Source organism: Pongo abelii, chromosome 4 (assembly GCF_028885655.2).
Source record: "Pongo abelii isolate AG06213 chromosome 4, NHGRI_mPonAbe1-v2.0_pri, whole genome shotgun sequence".
NCBI classification, from domain to species: domain Eukaryota; kingdom Metazoa; phylum Chordata; class Mammalia; order Primates; family Hominidae; genus Pongo; species Pongo abelii.
The window spans coordinates 176,701,065-176,722,469 of record NC_071989.2 but is presented as its reverse complement, the minus strand read 5'-3'; the positions used below and the strand labels follow the sequence as shown (position 1 = coordinate 176,722,469).

Genomic DNA, 21,405 nt, shown 5'->3' with positions numbered 1-21,405 from the left:
ATCAAAGTGTTGTTGCAAATTGAGGTAAGTGCTATGTAGGAGGCATTTCATGGTGTCCTAAAACAGGCTGGTAAATGAGAAATGCTCCACGGGGATGCAAGCCTTCACTTGAATTCTAACTGATAGGAGCCAACTGTGTTAGCCTAGCACTGCTAAGTGTGCTCCCTTGGCCTCATCCAATCAGCGTATGAAGAGATAAATAAAGGAGATTAGAGCTAAGGGTCAGAAACTTCTACAGTAGCTTGACACTGCCACAAGGAAGCAAAGCACTTGCTCAGTAGACTCAGCTCCTTGAGTGGTGCAACGGCAACCTTGAATGGGGAGTCACATGGGGTGCAAACTCTACCTGGGTTTGTGCAGAAGAGCCATATATAAATGGTCTCTGAGGAACTGGGGGATAAAACAGTTCTTTTTTTTTTTTTTTTTTTTTTTTTGAGATGGAATCGGGTCCATTTCCCAGTTCAGTGGCATGATCTCGGCTGACTGCATCCTCCACCTCCCAGGCTCAAGCAATTCTCCTGCCTCAGCTTCCCAAGTAGCTGGGACCACAAGCATATGCCACCATGCCTAGCTAATTTTTGTATTTTTAGTAGAGATAGTCTTTCACCACGTTGGCCAGGCTGGTCTTGAACTCCTGACTTCAGGTGGTCCACCCGCCTCAGCCTCCCAAAGTGCTGGGATTACAAGCATGAGCCACTGCACCTGGCCAAAAGTTTTTTTTTTTTTTTTTTTTTTTAATTTATCACAGGCAGCTTGCAAAGCTCTGCTCTGAGGAGACAAACAATATCGTCCCACTATCTAGTGTCTGTGAGGCCAAATGCTTCTTTTAGACTACTGCAGATGGCAATGACTCCAGCTTCTTGGTCTGAGATGGCAGCAAGATGTCTGGGCAGTAAGAGCAGTGAGCCTTAGGGCTATAGTCACGAGATGTGCTAGGATCACAGAGTTGAATTTGGTCAAAAAGAATTCACGGTTCTTTTGGCTATACAATGTGTAAAACACAAGTTAACTGCATGTATGTGTGTGTGTATATATATATATATATATAGACACACAAACATATAAATATACATACACATATACATATATGAATATACATATATAAAACATATTAATAAAAAGTTTTAAAAATGTAACAATCGAAAAAAGACAAAGGCAAAAACAAAAGTGCAGGTGAAGGAACTGTTTCAGATAAAGGCGACTAAAGGGAAGAGATAACTAAATGCAATATGTGATCCTGAAATGAACCCTAGACTAGAAAAAAAGGTCTATGAAGGCTACTATTGGGGCAACTGATAAAAGTTGAATATAGACCAAGGACTAGACAATACATGATATCAATGCTAAATTTCTTGGTTTTGGCAATTTTACTGGGTTATGTACCAGAATGTCCTTGTTCTTAGCAAAGACACACTGAGTTGTCTGGAGGTAAAGAGGCATGATGTGCATGGGGATCTCACCCTTAATTAGTTAAAAAATAATATACACGCTTGTGTAGGGAAGCCGGGAGAGAACGATACTGCAAATGGGAAAGTGGCATATATACCCAAGTGGTAAATCTGGGTAAAAGGCATAAGGGTGTTTTTTCCACCATTTATGTAATTTTGAAATTATATCAAAATGTTAAAGTTACAAAAATGAGAATGACGGCTGGGTGCGGTGGCTCGCGCCTGTAATCCCAGTACTTTGGGAAGCCAAGGCGGGCAGATCACCCGAGGTCAGGAGTTCGAGATCAGCCTGCTCCAACATGGTGAAACCCCATCACTACTAAAAATACAAAAAATTAGCTGGGCATGGTGGTGGGTGCCTGTAATCCCAGCTACTTCGGAGATTGAGGCAGGAGAATCACTTGAACCTGGGAGATGGAGGTTGCAGTGAGCTGAGATCATGCCACTGTACTCCAGCCGGGGTGATAGAGCGAGACTCCCATCTCAAAAAAAAAATGAGGATGACAATTTTTACGTAAAAATGACCTATTCTTCCAATGAATGGACAGCCTGCCTAGATGGCATGTGGTTGCTCCAACAAATTGGGTGTGTTGTGCGAAGAAAAGTGATGTTGCAAGGTCTCTGTCAGCAGCATTAAGAGTCACTGGCACAATTACCCCACAAACGGAGGGCTGGGAGTGCTGCACAGTTCCCTAGGCAGCTGTGATTTTCAACCCAGTCTGACATACTATTATAGACCAAACACTGTTTTTTTGACATTAATTCATTTGTGATCTTTACTGCCATGCTGAGTATCTTATCTCGAGGTGGTCCTTAATGGTGCATGGTATATTTTATTGATGTTTCTTTTATTCTGGTGTTTTTCTTCCTCATGATTATGTCTGTTGTTGCTCTCTGTCTCCTTCAAAATGCTATTCTCTTGTGAGGCTAGGCACTGCTTTGAGGTTTAATGAGGCTTCTAGATGGTTTGCTGATTTATCAGGTTCTCAGTTAACATTGTGGGGGGCTGGGGGAGGAAGGAGGGGAGACGCGGTTAGGTGCTCCAGGATGAACTTAGCGAATTCAGTTTGCATCGGGTTCATTTTTATGTCTGTAGAATTTGCCAAAGAGTGACATTCAGTTATAACAGGATCTGTATGGGAGAAATACATGTGTTCCTTTAATTTCTCCCATCATTTCTCTCTCACAATGTTTTTTACAAGTATCATTATTAGATCCATGCGTCACACTGTAGAGTTGGATCCCAAAGCCACTTGTTTGCTTAGCATTAAAGTCAGGGGCCAAGCTCCGCTTTTTTCGCTCTGAAGTCTCTGTCAAAGTTAAAACTTTATTTCTCTATAATCAGACCCTCAGATCAAATGCTTACTTGCTGCCACTTTTAGCCCTTCCTTATGGGCAAAGCATTTGCTGGGTTGGCCTTGAATAAGGAAAGTTTGGGTTGGGTGTGGTGGCTCACGCCTGTAATCCCAGCACTTTGGGAAGCCGAGGCGGGTGGATTACCTGAAGTCAGGAGTTTGAGACCAGCCTGACCAACATGGTGAAACCCCGTCTCTACTAAAAATACAAAAAAATTTAGCAGGGCATGGTGGTGCATGCCTGTAATCCCAGCTACTTCGGAGGCTGAAGCAGGAGAATTGCTTGAACCTGGGAGGCAGAGGTTGCAGTGAGCCAAGACTGTGCCACTGCACTCCAGCCTGTACAAAAAAAGCAAAATTCCATCTCAAAAAAAAGAGGAAAGTTAGTGAATTAGATAGGTAATTTAATTTTTTTCCTAACATTGGAAAATTTTCTGTCATTAAAAAATAAAACAAATAAGCAAAAACAGGTATTCCTTCCTTAGAGAAACTGCAAACACTGCATGTGCTCATTGCTAATAAGGGGTATATTTTCAATATCAATAGAAATTAGGTCATTATATTGGAAGACACGGCATTAAATTCACTTTACATTTTGGTCTCCATTCTTTAAACACATACACACACACACACACGCAGAGACACACACACACACACACAGACACCTCACACTTTTTCATTTCTGAAATGACAGCCAGTTAAAAAAATCCATACATCAGGGTCTATCTAACCTCTTCGTTTTTTCTTTTCTAAAAGCTATGATGCCTCGGTTTTCGATGCTAACAAATGTTATATGACAGGTTCACCGATTTACTGTTCTGCACCCTTTTTAATTATGGATGTATGAAGGAAAATTTCACTGAGGAAAACAATAAATCATCAGTGAAATTATTTGTTCGTTGAATGAGCTGAATAAACAGTTGCCTTCGGGGCAAAGATTCATCTAGCATCTCTTCAGTCAATCCATATTTTTTCTCTTCAGTCAATCCATATTTTTTCCTTTCTATTTTCATGAAAAGCAGGACTGGGCCTGTAGGAATCAACTGGGAATGTGGGTGTCATTGAGAAGCAGAGGAACCAGTAAACACCCGACTCACAGATGTCCTGAGTGTTAAACGAAAGGATTTTTGTCAAGTTTTAATCATAACAATGACAATACTTATAAACACTTATTGAGTGTGCTTTGTGTACCTGTGTCATTTCATTTGATTCTCACAACAACCCATTTCCCTATTCCTATTTCACTCAAAACACCACCCTAAACTAGAAAGCAGCAAGCCCAGAATTTGAACCAATTTCTGACTCCACGCCCTGCGGTCTCAGCCATCAGGTGCTTATAAATTTCCCCAAAGAAAGCCACACTTCCTCAGAGAAGTCCTCATTCATTATTTAAGCTTTAAAAAGAACAAACCCAAGTTCACGGTTGAAACCCCGATCTACAATTTTGCTTTAAACTTATAGAATCCTCTTTTTTCCTGTATAGGTGATGAAAAAAGCAGATTTTCCAGTGCCTCCTCTCAGAAAACCGAGCTTGATCAAAGTATGCAAAGTAGGCAAAGGAACGGCTGCGATAGGAATCACAGAAAAATGTGCTATCATTGGAGTTTTTAGGAAGAGGCGAAGGAAAGAAGAGTAATGAGATTATTAGTTTCAATTTGAAAGCATGGAATGTGTCAGCAATTATAACTAACTGTTGCTATTTTTATAATAAATGTCACCCTCAGAGTTCCAAGCAGACAGTAAGCAATGGAAGCTTCCACGTAGGAATTAGTTTAGTGTCCTTTCATGTCCCTGTTGAACTAGTTCAAAAAGTTATGAAGAAACATAGCCACTTTCAACGCATTCATACAAATAGTGCTGACAGTTTTCAAGCTAGGACAAATATCTCAGCTTTGGACTTCCTCCCACAGCAGCCAGTCAGCTGCCTGTAGAGAATCCCATAAATATCTCGGCTGGAACATTTGTTTGAAGGTACTTAAATGGACCCTGGAGCTCCCAACATTGGAAATAGATTTGAGCCAGGTAATCAGATATTCACTGCCGACCATTTCTGTGGCTACTGTTGTATCACCAAGCGTCAGATTCCTCGTCATTATACTTATTAGACATTGCTTTATGTCGGAAGCTGCAAACTTGTGTGGAGTGAATTGCTGTGAGTTAGTATTTCATACTAGTGGTTCAGTGGGTATTTCTTCTGGGCATTTCCCCTTTGCCTCAATACTAAACCAGGTGGGGATGCACAAAGGGATTCACTTGGAATGTTCTGAGGGGAACCTAGAGGAGGATGAAGGGACCCTGGGAAGTGGAAGACAGACTTCAAGGTCCCTGGGACAGTTTTGTTTGAGGTTTCATATGCTGCACTGAGTAGATGCACTAAGATGCACCCACTGCAAATGCGTAAGAGCATGAAGGTGGCAGAAAAAAAAACCAAGCCCCTTTTCAGGTAGCATGGGAACTAGTTGTGTGGTTGGAGCCTATTGTTCTTTGGCACTGAACACCTACCTGATAGTTTTGAGGCACAGCAATCTTAACAGATTTTTAAAAAGCATAGAGAATTTACAGTTTTGACTGTGCAAATAAGAATATGTATATCTTAATACAAAGTGGACGAGGTGGGGTGAACATGCCATTCACAATGTACACCTATGCTCTCCTTAATACATAAAAATGTTTGTCAGCATCTTTTGGTCAAATTAATGTAACTTTTAGAAATGAATGAATGCTATGTTTTAGACTAGCAATGAAACCAACATTTTAATAAATGTTAATATCTAATGCTGGGAAAAGTATGGGAAGTCATCCCTCTCATATACTGAGGAGAGAGCGTATTTTGATCTACAACCTTTTTGGAGGGTGATTCAGCAGTATGTTCACACTCCTGAATCACTCACCTTGTAGGATGTTTTCTTGAGGTAATTATCAGCGATGTATACAAAATATGCAGGGTGGCTCACTCTTTCAGTTTTTTGTAATGGTAGAAACCAAGAAAATCAATATCCAACCGGGGTGGAATGCTTAAAAATAACCAATGGCGAATCTACATATTGAATCACATGTAGTCCTTACAAATAAAATTTTATAAGAATAGTAAATCATGTGAGAAATATATTATAAAACACTGTCCAGACATATCTGTGTGTGTGTGTGTGTGTGTGTGTGTGTGTACTTAGGCATACATATATACTATAAATGGAATTATAGGAAATTTTCTTTGCATTTTTCTTTGTACTTTTTTGAATTTACCCAACTCAGAAAAATGATAGTAGTTTATATACTACTAGTAGTTTATATAACTATATGAAAAAAGCAGATTTTCCAGTGCCTCCTCTTAGAAAATCGAGCATGATCAAAGCATGCAAAGTAGCCAAAAGAACCGGCTGAGATAGCTGGTTTGTAGTTTATATAACTACAAAACTACAAAAGTACTTTATGATCATTTTTTTCTGAGTTGGGTATATACACACATATATTGAGATAAATATGTATCTTTACTGGTAATTCTGCCCCCCTCTCTGATGTCGCTGATTTAATTAACCTGTGAGTCCATTTGGCACCTGTCCTTCTCCCAGAATGTTCACACTTATCACAATGCAACAGATAAGGCAATGTGATGAAAGTCCTGGTGAACATTATTACAAGTGTGACATTTTTTCTCTATTTATTTATTTATTTTTGTCAGGTAGCTACAAAGCAAAAGTGAGCAAACTTGATACAGAAATCCAAAAATATATTATTCCATAGCTGGACGGGTCCTTAAAAACATGTCACAATTTGTCACAGAGGCTGCCACCTCAATTGGACCATCCACAAACTCCCAATAGCATTCTCAAGTGGTCTTAGATGTTTCCAGTGTGAGTTCCTGGAGGTAGGGCCTGGTCGGAAACCCTTAGGTGAATGGGACTGTTCGTTAACTCCAATAGACAATTATGAAGGGCAATTAAAAATTTAAATTATGTTAATAGGCCAGAGAAAAATGACTGTTTGCAGAAATCAGTGGCAATTACCAGACATAATGGTTCTCAATTAGGCTGGAGGGGATTTTCAGTCATTCATAATTCACTATCTTAAATGTATCATAAAAAAGTAATTGTCACTTGTTAATAAAACTTACTTAAAAACAACGTTGCTATCTTGTGTAGAAAGTAACTCTTTCTTCCTCCTCCCCCACCAGTTTTAAAAAAGGTATATTCTTAATTTTAGAATGTAGTGCAGGCTGGTTCAAAACAAAAATCAAACAATGTGGATGTGTATTTAAAAAAAATACAGTTCTTTCCAGTCCTCTACTTGCACTTCCCAGGGGTAACTATTGTTTTATCAATTGAGTGTTCTTCCTCCCAACTACCTCCTAGTTTCCATTAAAAAGGGGAGGGGTGTTGGAGTGACTGTCCAAGGAATATGTTGTATTGATGTTTTTAGTCAATTAAAAGTGAAAACATAAAAACATTATCTTGCTGCTTCTGTCATGTTTATTTGTCTTCCAAGGTTTTTGATTTTTTTTTTTTAGTGATTATATTCATACGCAGCTTCCATTACCCCTAGGAATATAGTCAGCATTCATGCATGTCCTTACAATTCTACTCTCAGGCAATGCAGTTTGCTGCATAAACTGAACTGCTCATGTGATGTAATTCAAGGACTCTGTCCAGTTGGTTCTAAGCTTTATTTCTGTTTCTCCAGGAAGAACTGAAAAGGACTAAAAGAAGAGGGGAAAAGATTCAGGCAGAGGAGAGGCAGAGGGCAACTCTTAAATAAGTAAAGGATTAAAGGAATGGGTTTATCTCTGGCTGAGCACCCAATCTCTTTTTTCTTCTGTTATGGATCATACTAAAAGAATGACAGCTGCATTCTCAATATTTTTGCCCAATCAGAAAATCTTTGCTGCAACGTCAAGTCCCAAATTGCAGCTCTGCATTCAACAGAAAGATTGAAGCAAAGATAAATGAATTCTCCCTGTCCCCATGGGATGACAGTCTCACTCTGGTGAATCACACGGTTCAGCAACATTTCTAGAACCTTCTCTGAGTAGATGCTTCAGGCTACTCAGAGCCAGGCACTTTATATAAACATAACCTTATTTCATTTTCACCATGACCCTATGATGTGGGCATTTTTACAACCTCACCTTAAAGTTGAGGGTACTGCATGCTCAGAGAGGGTCAATACCATGCTCAGGGGCAGTGCGAGGATTTGAACCCAGATATTTCTTGATTCAAAGCCTATAATATCTTTCTCTCCAACACTTTGTCCCTTGGTTGAAATTGTACAGACACAAAGGCCGGGCGCAGTGGCTCACACCTGTAATCCCAGCACTTTGGGAGGCCAAGGCGGGCGGATCACGAGGTCAGGAGATCGAGACCATCCTGGCTAACTCGGTGAAACCCAGTCTCTACTAAAAATACAAAAAAATTAGGCGGGCGTGGTGGTGGGCGCCTGTAGCCCCAGCTACTCGGGAGGCTGAGGCAGGAGAATGGCATGAACCTGGGAGGCGGAGCTTGCAGTGAGCCAAGGTCGTGCCACTGCACTCCAGCCTGGGTGACAGAGCAAGACTCAGTCTCAAAAAAAAAAAAAAAAAAAAAGAAATTGTACAGACACAACTGTGAGATGGCCCAGTTTATGACAGTTGAACTTATGATTGCCTTATCTTTCTTTCTTTCATGGAAACAATGCTACTCACAGCACTAACCAGTAAACAGCCTTCAAGATATTTAAGCACATGAAATCAGCTTCAAATACACAGTGGATCCCAATTTTGCACATTTTTCAAAGGTACTTGCAGCAGTGAAGACTTCCTAAGCTTGCTTTGAAATAGTCACCAGGAAATAAAGAAGGCATCTACAGTCTACCATTCATTGGACTTGTGTCTTAAAAGGCCTCAGTGAGTGCAGGAAAAATCCCCATAAAAGGAGCCAGGACCTACTTTTTGTAGTAAGATCTACACATGGCTGGCTTCTTCCTGTCACTGATATCTCAGTTCAAAATTTACCTCCTCAGAAATGTGATTCCTTCTAGCCATTCTAAAGCAGAGGAGGTAAAGTACCTGTTACTCTCTATCACATCCCCTTATTTCTCGTTTTTCAAATATTACTCATCCTCTGATATTTTTCATTGGTTTACCTGTTTATATTTGTCTCACCTTCTAGAATGTCAGCTCCATAAAAGCAAGGTCCTTGTCTGACATGTTTGCCACTGTATCCCCATATCTAACCCGCAGCCTGGCATCTAGAACTATTTATTGAATGAATGATTATGTGTTTGTAAAATGAAGCATCTATTTTCCTTAACAGTTCAGGTATGGGCTTCTAGTCAGGGACTTTCATTTACAAGAGTCTGTAGGAAATGAGAGCAACGAGGTCATAAGTAGAACATCATCTGGAATTGGGAAAGATTTGGGAGGGAAGGGGAAACAGAGAACCTTCTTTACTCTGTTGCTTATTGAGGCTGATTAGAGATCACACCATGTCAAAGTGGCAAAAAGGAAGCATCAACATTTTTTTCAGTTAGTGACAGACTGGCTGGCCCACAAGGATGGTGCATTTCCAATGGGATTGCAGCTCTAGTGTCTGGAATGTGGTGCCTTTCTCTTTGTTAGAGATGTTTCACACTGCTAAATCTAGGCCGCTGATTACGCAAAGACCGCAATAAGGTTTGGGTCGACCAATGAGCATGAGGAGATAAGCTTTGGAGGAACCATGTGACTTTCTTCACTAGAATTTGTCGTCAGATGGGATCCGACTTTGAACACTCTACTCTTCTGGACCTATCTATGTGAACACTTTTTGAATGTTCCCTTTGCTCTGGAAGATTGAGGATATTTTCACCATCAAAGGACCCACTTCTGGTTGAGTCTGAAGTCCTTTGGCCATTTGATCCTATTGTTTGTCTGAAATTTGTTTCCTTGTATGAAGGATTTGTAACTGACTCATAAAGTAAAGTGATTAATTCTATTATTACTAAACAAGTTTTCGTAACGTTTGTGGATACATTTTAATAAAATAAAATATTTCATTATAAAATTGATGGATGCTTAATAATAATAAATGCTTAATAAAAATTACAAATAATAAATAAATATATAAAATAAAGAGGAAAAATGTCTTGTTTCCCATTCCCAACTCAATGGCTTCACCTACCTTTCTACTAAAAGGGTATCCTTCTAGTTCTGAAAAGGGTACCATGCGCCCTTTTCAGTTCTGTACTAAACCCTCTTTCTAGATAGAACCACTCTGAATGATTTTGTGTGTGTCCAGTGATGTGCTGATAAAGGCTTAGCAATTGGCTCTCCAGGGAAAAAAAAGCCCTGATCTGTAGCATTTGCTGATTTCTGTGCAGCAAATACTGTCACTATCTACAATTGTAAGTTAAGAATATGACAGAATTGAGAAGATGTATTGCACAATGGGCCTTTACAAGCCAGTACAAGCTGGCTCCAGTGCACTCCTGTGTGCATGCTTCTAAATTATCAATATTTCTCTCGACATATATTTCTTTCTTCTTTCTTCCTCTATCCCTCCTTTCCCTCTCTCTCCTTTTCTTTATTTCCTCTTTTACTTTTCTTCTTCTTTCTTGTTTTCCTCTCCCCATCCTTACTGACATTCTTCCATCCCTCTATCCATCCATCCCTGCCTCCATCCATCCATCCACACTTGCATATATACACTAACATGCACAGACATAATGAATTAACATCTTACATAAACATCGTACAGTTTGCTCTGCAACTTTCTGTTTTTTACATAAGGTATTGCGGCTCTGTATTTTGATACTTTCTGAACACTCCTTGTAACTGGAAACACCTTGTGGTAGCTCAACAGCAAAGCTGGGGGGTCTTTCACATGGTCTACACAGACAGGCGTGCGGGCCTGTGAGCATGTGTGTGTGCACACACACTTGCTGTAGTCTATCTATTGTAAAAGGGAATAATTCATCATTGGGCAGCAGCTTCTGCTCAGATGGTTTATTGTCCTGACCTCATTAAAAGCATGTAATCCACGCAGTGCCGTAAATCTTTGCCTCTAAATATCTTCCTCTTTAATTTTTTAATACTGCACACATGAAGGGAAAGGTTAAAGCCAATTAAAAGAGATACAAATACCATTATTACTGCCCTGACAAACAGTTAGTTATTGGATTTGGTCATTTCAGTTTAGAAAGCCATCATTTTTGTTCCTGAATGAATTAGTAATCAAGCTGTTTATTGACTTGTCTCATCTCAGAGATGCTAAATATTTTTTTTGTCCATTCTCTCTCAATTGGCATCATTCCTACACACGTAAAAATTACAGACAACTTAAGGTCTAAGTGCAAAAAATAACTGCATGGCTGCATGCGGAAATCCACATATGGACAGGACCATCATTTTCACTGCAGTTCAGGAAGAAGAGAGCCACTCACTCATTTCATTCTTATGCAGCAAATTGTTGTTGTTGTTGTTGTTTCCTCCCATTAAGGCTATTATATGATACTGAGAGATGCTTAAAAGCATTTAGAGCTGAAAGAACTATTGGGAAAATTGCTGCAAAAGGATTGACAAGTGATGATCTTTCTGTCCACAAGGTTTTTATTTCCTGTGCAAAATGGACGAAAAGAATAAAGGAAAGGAGAAAGATTCATTAATGTGGGAACTTGGTATTGTTTTCTGACATGAGTTTATACTTTTTATTGCATTGGGGCCAAAACATGACTCTGTTTATGAAAAGGCTGCAGTATTGTTAAAAAAAAAAAAAAGTGCTGAACTCTTTTGCAGCTGATTTAGGCTTGCTTGGTGGCCGTCTTCTCTCCCGGCATGCTCTGCACCCACTAGGAATATAATGTGGGCCCTATAAGACCTGAGAGGACCTGAAGATATGCATGAGTGGGTCTTCCATTTGGCTACTTTATTTAATTGTCTACCCAGAGTCCAAAGTGTTTTGTGAGACATGATCAATTGTGAGGAATAATGCTGACCACAGTGCTGGTTTCAGAATAAACTCATACTCACAGACCTGCATCCACAAGAATGTATACAAGTCAAAACTTATATAAGCCATTCCTACTAATCAGAGGTCATAGTTAGGTACAAGAAGAAGGAGAAGAAGGAAGAGAGAAGGAGAAGAAGGAAAAGAGGAAGACAGCCTGCAGAAGAACACAGAGCTGTACTTCCCATAGAGAGAACAGAAGTACACATATTGACAAGGAAACTCACAACATACAGCAAGACAGACAAACGTGAAATGAAATATTTCAAAATTTAGGAGATAAAAAGCTGGAAACAACACAAGGATTTTCTATATTCTTTCCTCTGAGAAGCTAGAACAGTGGTTCTCAAAGTGTTTTCCTTGGACAAGCAGCATCATCATCCTCTGAGAGCTTGTTAGAAATGCAAATTCAGAGACCCACTCTGGATACAGTGAGTGAGAAACTGAGGTTGGGGCCCATCAATTTGTGTTTTAATAAGCCCTCTGAGGCACTCTGATGTGCTCTCAAGTTTGAGAACTCCTGTTCTAGAGATTATAGTTTTCTTAACTGCTTCTCTAAGACTGTCTTTGCAGCCAGTCATAAACTTTTGAGCCTGAGTTGACCACTCTCTCTCTCGTTTGCCTCCTCTGCCACACGCTATAGTACACAACATTGATTTGTTTCCATGTCCTACTTTCCTACTAGACTGTAAACTCCTTGAGGCCAGAGGCTGTCTCTGATTCACTTCATTATGCCAGGGGCCTAGAACCAAGCAGGTGCTTAGGATATTAATTACAAGATACTAAATATAGCTCAATTAATATAAAAGAAACATCCAGAGAGGTATTTAACTTCATTAGTTGTTAGTTCTAACTTGTTAGATTAGACCCATTCCTAAGTAAAAATGAGCCTGCTCTCTTTAAAAAAGAAAGCAGAAAAAATGATCAAAAAAACATTCTCAAGCAGCTTCTAAAGGATACTATGTATTCTCTTAAGAAATGAAAGAAATAATTGAACACATCTCACTCTAATAGCCTCTCATAAAATAGGCTGACAATCCAGTCCATTCTAAATATTCCTGAGAGAGTTTCACATTCAGATAGCACCCATCTGCCCATTTGATGATAAACATTCTTAAATTGAAAGTATTCTGAATACTTGGCTCAATAAAATGCCAAGAACTCTCAGCTCCAGCCCAGTAGATTAAGGATGTGAAGTCACATGGAAATGCATTTTTCCAGTCCCCCGACATGTAGGAGGATAGAAGGCAATTCTTGGCAAGAGGAGGTATCCTGGGACCATCTTGATTGCCTCTCCATGAGGAGCTGAAGGACCTGGAATATGGATTCATCAGCCCTTTGTGGCCTTCACTGATGCTCTGAAGGTGTTCTGCATAGCCTCTCTTTCCCACCATGGGATTCCTCATGGTGTCACATGCCAGCTAATGAAAGTCTGCTTTAGGCAAACTTTCTGTGCCTGCCTTTGTGAGAGGTTCTAGTGTCAGACCAACTGGATTCTAATCCAGGCTCCAACACTTTCTGGCTTATTTAGCTCTTCTGTGCCTCAGTTTTCTCATCTGCATAATGGAAACAAATGTTACATCTGAAAGCTAAATGAAAAAAATGTATAATTATTATATATATGTCAGATATCTGACACATTATAATTGCTTAATAAATATTAGCTATTATAATTAACATTACTAGGTGTTCCATGCTACCAGGGCTTCTTCAACTGGAATTCATGGGCCTCTAGAGATCCATGAAATTAACAAAAGAATGTCTGTAGGTTCCCTGAAACAATGTGCAAATTGCTTCATGTTTACACATGTTGTTTTTCTCTGGGCATAGAACCCCCAACTTTATCAGATGCTCAGTGTGTGGTTCATGTCTCCTATATTGTAAAGAATTGTAGTGCTAGGGATTTTAGTAGCCAGATTGTATCCTCAACAAGCTGGCAAGCCGGGAACATGAGGCAGTTTCTTTAAGGCTGGTGTCTCACTGTAGGTGTGATATGCAGCTCTGGGACCTCCATTTTTAATTCCACACGATGTGTGTTTGTTTACTTTTCTTCTTCTTCATAAGAGGAAATAGCATTTCAAATGCATTTCACCACGAGGATAGGCAGACAGTTAATTTTCACCTTGAACACCCCCAAGATTTAAGAAAATAAGAGAGCTTTAATCCACTGCTCCTGACCTGCCAAGCACAACATTCTCAGTAGCAGCAAGAGCCAGTCGGAAAAAAGCTCCTCTGTTTCTGATGGGCTTCTCCAGATGCTATCAACATAGGCGACAAGAGGCAAGGCAGATTGGCAGACACAATGTGAAACCAAGAGCCAGAGAACCCTGTCTTAACCAGCTCCACATCTTGAGCCTGTGGCTCTTCCTCTCATGTTCTTCTATTTCTTATTTGTCAAATAGAAGTTATCTTTAATCATCAATTCCCAACCTTCTATGTAAAAGGGCCCATATTTCATATACAAATGGTTATTTTAGACTGCCATTTTTATATCAATCAGCTAAGAAAATTTTTAATTCCTAAAGAGGATTACCCTTCCTGATAAAAGTATATTTTAGTCATCAGATAATTTGAAAAATAAATATATTTTTTCATCCATCTATGTAGGTAAATAGATTAAGAATATCATTTATTATTGGCTACAGACAGCAAATAGTGAACATATGAGTTCAAGGACTCATTAAACAAATATTTATTCAGGATATATTAAGTGTCAGTTACTTCAACAGGGCTGAGGATGCGGCATCAAACAAAAACAGTTGCTGCCTTCATGGGCATGATCCTAGTGCAAGAGAAGGAAAATTATAACTAAAAATACACATGCAGACTATCGCTTAAAATGGTGTGACAGGTGCTGCAAAGAATAAAATGGATCCTGAAACAGAGAAACTGGGGATGGGGTTGGGGGAAAGGAGAGTTTAGATAAAGGGGTCAGGGACAGCATTGGAGCTGAGATCTGAGGAGTGAGAGTAGCCGGTCCTACAAAGATGCAGCAGAACTTCGGTGGTGAAGAGAACTTCAAGTCAGCAGGACCTATGGCAAGCCCCTTAGCCCTTCTCTGACTTCTTTTCCTCATCTATAAAACGGTGATGATAATGGGATCTAATCCGTAAGGCTCTCCTGAGGATTTAATTAGATAGTATTTAACATTTGTCTAGGACAAAGCCTGGCCAAGTGCTATTGAGGTGGTTGCAAAATAAATGTCATGTAGAGGCAACAGTATGTGCTGAGGCCCTGAGGTTGGATAAAGGATTGTTTGAGCAACTGCAAGGTGGGTGTGGCATTTGGGTGGAGCAGGTGCGGGAAGGCAGTGGAAACTGAAGTTGGCAAAGTGGCAGACATCACAGGGATCCTACAGGGCACAGCAGGGGAAGACGGATTCCATGGTAAGTTCAAAGGGAAAAAGGTGGAGAGTTTGGCTATGACCCCAGTAGATCTCTGAAGTTCATTGCCCAGAGGTTGGAAAATTATCCCTGATTAACTTTTTGTTTAGTTCTTTCATTCAGTGATTTCATGCAATAACTCAACTCCTCAGAGGGAACAGTTTCTTTAGGTGAGAAGTTTTAAATAAAGAACCTCTATTTCATTCATGCTCATTAAACTGCTTCCCCCCCCACCTAGATCCTTGCAATAATAAATATAATTATATCCATCTTTAATGACTTTGGTTCCTTGAGCTGCAGGTGCTGCAATACTGTATTTATTAACATATTTTAAGCCCTTTAAAAAGACTGTATTAATTCCTATGATAATTTAGTACCCATAATACGTTCTCTGTTCTGAATAGATGTTAATCACCACAGAATGACTGATTTGCCTGTGTACAAGTTAAGCCATGCTCTAACTAGTAGCTAGTACCTTTTTAATTCAATATTGTTACTGAAACTGTTGATTAAAATTTAGTTGCAATAATTGTTCCTTGCCCCCTACCAGCCCCACTCTGAGGACTCAAACCAAGAGCAAACAATTGCATTCTGTTCCACTGAAGATGAGAGTGTTAATTCTGAGCAATTGTGTTCCTAGTAACATTGGTTGGAAAAAAGTTCAGCTAATGCCGATTATTCCGAAACACCTTGGATTTTTTAGTTATCTGGTTAAAACAGCAGCAGTGGGAAGGCCACTACAGAGAAACATACATGAAACTGAAGACTACTTAGGGGAGGGCAGGAGGCCATCTGGCTTCTGTCTTGAGGATGGAGGATGGATACAGTCAGTTTCTATGTGGTGGGGCAAGGTGCAATCTGGCTTGTGCCAGAATCCCAGCACACTACCAATTTAACCTGAAATTATTTTGGAAATAGAGAAAACATTCTATTATAAAATTTGGATGAAAATGAAATGCTGCCATTGACTGTAGACAAAGGAAATACCCATTGCACGTGCCAGGTTCTGAAATCAGCACCTCAATGTGCGTGATCTCATTTAACCACATGGCTGGGATACCAGGGAGGTACCTTGACTATCCGCCTTTACCTGAAGCTCAGAGAACTTAAGTAACTTGCTCAGAGTCACTAGTAAGCAGCAGAACTCCTGAGTCTGTGCTCTTAACCTTTGGCCACACTGCCTTTTTAATTGATCCCTTAACCAATCAATTAACTAATCAATCAGGTGGAAAAGATATTTAAAATGTGAGGAAATACATAGTAAAGTATTATGTGTCAGAAAAAGTGTTTTTGAAAACAAAAATGTAACAACTTTTCCTTTCTTGGCTTGAAGGTTAGTGACGGGAAATGGTGCTATTAATATCTTTGGGGAAATAAATCTCTATACTATAGTTTTCCTTTTGCAGAGTCTATCAAGGGGTCTGTGAAGAAGGAAGAAAGTGCTGGCTTTTTGGGTGCAGGTGGAGAGTGCTGAGCTGCTCTGCAAAAATATAATGAAATCCATTTGAATTTCTGGCCAATCAGAAGAGATAGAAATGCAGCAGGGAACCTGGCAGGGAGCTGGAGCCCCAGTTAGTCAGAACTGACCCAAGGACTCTTGAGGAAGAGAGGTGTTGAATATTCTATTTAAACTTCTTTTTATTGCTGGCACATGAAACTCTCAACTGTTCATTTTCTCCAAACTTTCAGTAAAGTCTGTTCCACACAAGGTTTTGGGTGGATGATTTTGTCTGCCTGAGATTTTGTTTGCTAGTTTGTTTTTTTGCACATGCTAGGGGTAAGAGGCCAAATTCCACAACTGGAGCAGCTTGGGGTGGAGAGAAAGGTACAGGTACACGACATGTCGGGCTGCAGGAAGGAGCAAGTGCTGAAAAATGAACAAACATGAGCTTGAGCACAGGAGCTCAGGGAACACCCAGAATGTGGGAATGGTCTGTGGAAATGGGCTTGAGCTGATACCTGGGTCACAGTTTTGTTTTGTTTTTTTTTTTTTTTAATTATCATTACCATTATCTCCATGGAGCTGAGAAGTATTACTATCCACTATTCAGACAGATAAATTAGGGCACTGAGAGCTCAGTCACTTCAACAAATGCTAAATGCCTGGCCCTCTTACTCAAAGCCACTAAGGCAGCCAGGGCCCAATCCCAGGTTTCCATGGCCAGCCTGACACTTAACTCAAAAGAGAGCCCTAGCAATTTGGGACTGCAGAGCCCATGGGATCACAAGTCTCTCCTGGGAGGTGCTGCCAACAGACTGTCCTGCCCGGAACTAGATGACAATGACAGTCAAATGGTAGCAGATGAGTTAAGGTCTAGGAGATGAAGATGAAAAGGTGATGGCTACTGCATCCTCCCCAGCCTCCCTTCTGCTCTTCTAAGCAAATGCTCAGTGGGTCTGCTTTCTCAAAAAATGTTCATGGAACCACTAGGGTCTTCTCACAGAAGTGGGGGCAGCTCTGCCATCACCATATGGCATAAAGTTAAATGGCTGGTGAGGAAATTAAAACATTAAAAAAAAAAAAAACCACCAAGAACCCCACCCCCCTGCAGAAACCCATGTACTACACACACTATACAAAGAGGTACTCATTAGCTGTGATCTACTGGATTATGTGTCTATCTACAGAGTCAGAATTTTGATCTGCCTTTTGGATTTCACCTCCAGAAGCTTTGACTATATGAAGGAAGCAGAACATACCCACCATTACACAAATATATAAAAATATAAATCCAGATAGGAACACGAACATATATATTTGCCTCCCTCCCAACCAGATTTCTAAGCGGGGACACTAGAAAATTTGTCTCCAAACATGCTCTTTCTGTATTTGTCAAAGCTCTTCTCCAAAATCTTTTCAGATAAGAAGCAAGTTAGTTGTAGGGTGAGATCCGTTTGCAGGCACCTGTTGACTACTTGCAGAGGTTGCAAACTGGTAGCCCCCAGGCTACCATGTTTCACATGCACATGGGGTTAGTTTGGCTCACACAGGGGTAGCCAGCATTTTTTAAAACGTTGAATTAGTTGTGGACGTTGTAAAACTTAGGTGTGCTCACATAAACCATACTGTTGTTTTGATATGCTCAACTCTCACTTTGCTTACGGCTATGAGCTGGCTGGCTGTCTCAGGTTTATGAGGATGTGGCAGATTAGAGAAGACTTAGACTTGATGATATGGAAAGCCATTCACCACAGGGCTCTGCTTATCTTTCTAGTAAAATATTTTGCCTTCCTCATGCCTTGGGTGCCAGCTTTACTGAACTCAGTACTTGAAGTTCCTTGATTTGCTAAGCATCTGCTATGTTCTGGGTGTGGAGAGCCCTGCCCCTTGGCTTCCAGTAGAATCTGCCAGGCCAGTTCTCTTAACAAAACTGCGTCTATGAAGCTTGTTCTGGCCTCTCTGAGCTCTGAGGGTTGCCAGCTCTCTCCCCTGCACCCACATAATACCTGTGGCCATACAAAGCTTTCCTCTCTCAGCCCTCGTGGCACTGAAGACAATGCTTTGTTCCATTTTTGTTCACAGATCTTCTACATGACACTAGGAGATCCTTGGTGGTGGTGGCAGGGTGAGGCATGTCACACTTGCTTTCCTTTCCAGGGTCTGTCAGAGTGTCAGGCACATAGGCAGGGATTAAAAGAGGCCTTATGAAGTGAAGGGACCTCCTTGGCAACTTCTGCTACCTCTGTGCTATCTGTGGGTTAGGATGGTGGTCACGAAGGATGACAAAGGCAGCAGGCGATGCCTCTGGCCTCCAGGACAGCACACAGGGCTGAGCTTTGCTGGGTCCTCCTCAGTTCCCTGGGGAGAAGGCAGGGGAGCCATCACAAACCTGAATTAGGTAAGGTGGGTCGCGCCATGCTGAATTTCAGCCTTTGGACCCAGAGGCTGAATGGAGTGTGGATGTAGCCCTGAGAGTAGGGTGTGAGTAGGAGAGGCCGTCCATCCTACCACGGCCAGGGCAGCTTCTCTACTTCCCCAGCCCCCATTGCAGGCTTTTTCCAGAATGCAACATACAGGAGAATTAGAAAATTCTTCAACTAAATAATGTGTCTGTGGCTATTTAGGATAGGGTTAAAACTATTTTTTAAGGGTTAAAAAAGCGACTTGCTCCACAGGTCAGCAACTGTCACAACGATTTTTCTCTTGCCATATGCTCCTCTGAATTGCATGAATATGACATTTCTCTCTGAAGCATCTGGTCTCAGCCACTTCAAGGTACCCAAAGAAGCCGCACGTTCAGGATGAGTATATAATAACAGGAGAGCCATTCGCACTCCTGTCATCACAAAACAAAATAGCTGCCCTTGCATGAATCTCCATTGTGTTTTATACAGCATTCCAGAAATGGTGCAGGAGGCAATTCAAATGAATATAAGGAGAATTTGGTGGCAGCGGGGTGAGGGGAAGGGTTTGTAGACTTGTACATTGTGTGTGTCTGTGTGTGTGTGGGGGTGGGTATACATGTATAATTACATATATGCACACACACATGCATGCTTTATGGATCAGTAATTACCTTCACTGCCCAAACATCAATTCTTGTTTTTCATGGAAAAGAGCTAAGCATTCTAAGCATCTAATGAAAATAGAGCTCCACCAATCTGCAAAATATGGACAGAGAGGTAGGGCATATCTCTATTTCAGCACTTTGAAATACAAAAAAGAGAAATTTCCCATCACAGGCCAAAGGCAAACTAGCACTATCAATCTCCAACCACATTTTCCAGACTAAGAAAAAAATCTGGCAAGCGATGCAGTACAAAGGGTGCCTCTCTCACACTGGTAATAACCTTTATCAAATGGATACATTTACCTAATTTTTTCCAAATATCTCACCCCACCTTCTTATATAGTTCATTAAAAAATCCAAATGGGTTTAATAAAAAGTTTATCACCTAACAAATGGTTCCAACGTCCGTTCTTTTCTTGTCCTGAAGATCTGTGTGCTTATTTTGTCAGAAGCACAAAAAGTAGAAATGCAATTGCATTTGTGCTGATGCTAAATGTTAATAGATTTGCCTAAATGCCTGCTAACAGCCCCCCTAAAATTAGCTACACTAGTAGTGCATGCCTAATGTGTTGCTGTTTTTGTTGTTATACTTGCTTTTTTCTTCTCCTTCTTTTATTACAGAGGAAGAAGGAAAAGACCCCTAGAAAAAAGTAAAGGCCTTTGGATGTGAAACATCTCCAGTGTGATATGTGAATTCTGTAGAAAGAACATATATTCTGAAACTATCCCACAGTGCTGACATTGTGTCATGAAGGTGACAAATCCTAGTGCTCTAATGTTTCATTAAATTAAACATGAAATGTTTAATGTTTTGTTAAATTAAACATGAAGCTGTGACTCTGCGCCCAAGAACCACAGCCTTCTAACAATTCCTCACATTCCTTCAGGTCACTTCTTAGGTTATAAAAACTAAGTTTTGTTTATTAGAAGCATTGTATTTCCCTGCACTTAAGATATACTTTCTTCTAATGCACTTATAAATAGAAACCAACAAGCGACCCAGTTTTTGCATGTTTAAAACATGTTTAAATTCAGTCCTACGGAGACCAGCTTATTGACAACCCCTTAGCTAACCCTCTATAATCATTTTTTTTTTTCCTTTCAAACATTCACAATGTGACTGAGAGGGCGGGGTGTTACATTTTTAATCAAATCCCAAGCCCATTTCACAGATGGGCATGCTCTTTCCCAAAGAGTGGAAGGTTTGCTGGAAAACTGTCCAAACAGATTCCTCAGACTAAAGACTAAATCTTGCCTGCCCCAATTAAAAAAAAAAAAAAAAGTGAAAAAAACAAACAAAAAACCTGTTTTGTCCTTATCCATGAAGATAAAACTTTTCCTTCACAAGACAAAACCACAGCGCTAATTTGGGAAGGCATTTGTCCAAGCAGAGGGAAGGGCATTTGTCCAAGCAGAGGGAAGTACGTGGGGTTTTTGAGACTATTGAATGAAAGTTTTGGTGAAACCACTTAAAGCAGTAGGTAAGCAAAGCACAGACCCTAATGAGAGAGGATGGAATGAAACTCAGACAAAAACATACTCCTTTCCTTACCAGTTCAATGAAATCATTGAAAGGGTCTTGTAGAGTTCTTAGTAATAATACATTTATAGCAAACATCACATAACAAAAAAAATTTCCAAAAACTATTTTATAAAACACTCCATATTTTAAATGGAGAAAGAAGAAAACAACAAATCTGTAGCAAAGTAAGAGGAAAATATATACTCCTTTCCCACGATGGAACTACTGGATC

At 40.2% G+C, this 21,405-nt stretch overlaps 1 protein-coding gene across 19 annotated transcripts in view; it reads right to left on the bottom strand.

Moving 5' to 3' along the window:
- TENM2 (teneurin transmembrane protein 2) overlaps positions 1–21,405 on the bottom strand; it is a 1,285,801-nt gene that overhangs the window by 421,899 nt on the left and 842,497 nt on the right. The gene's annotated exons all lie outside the window — the stretch shown is intronic.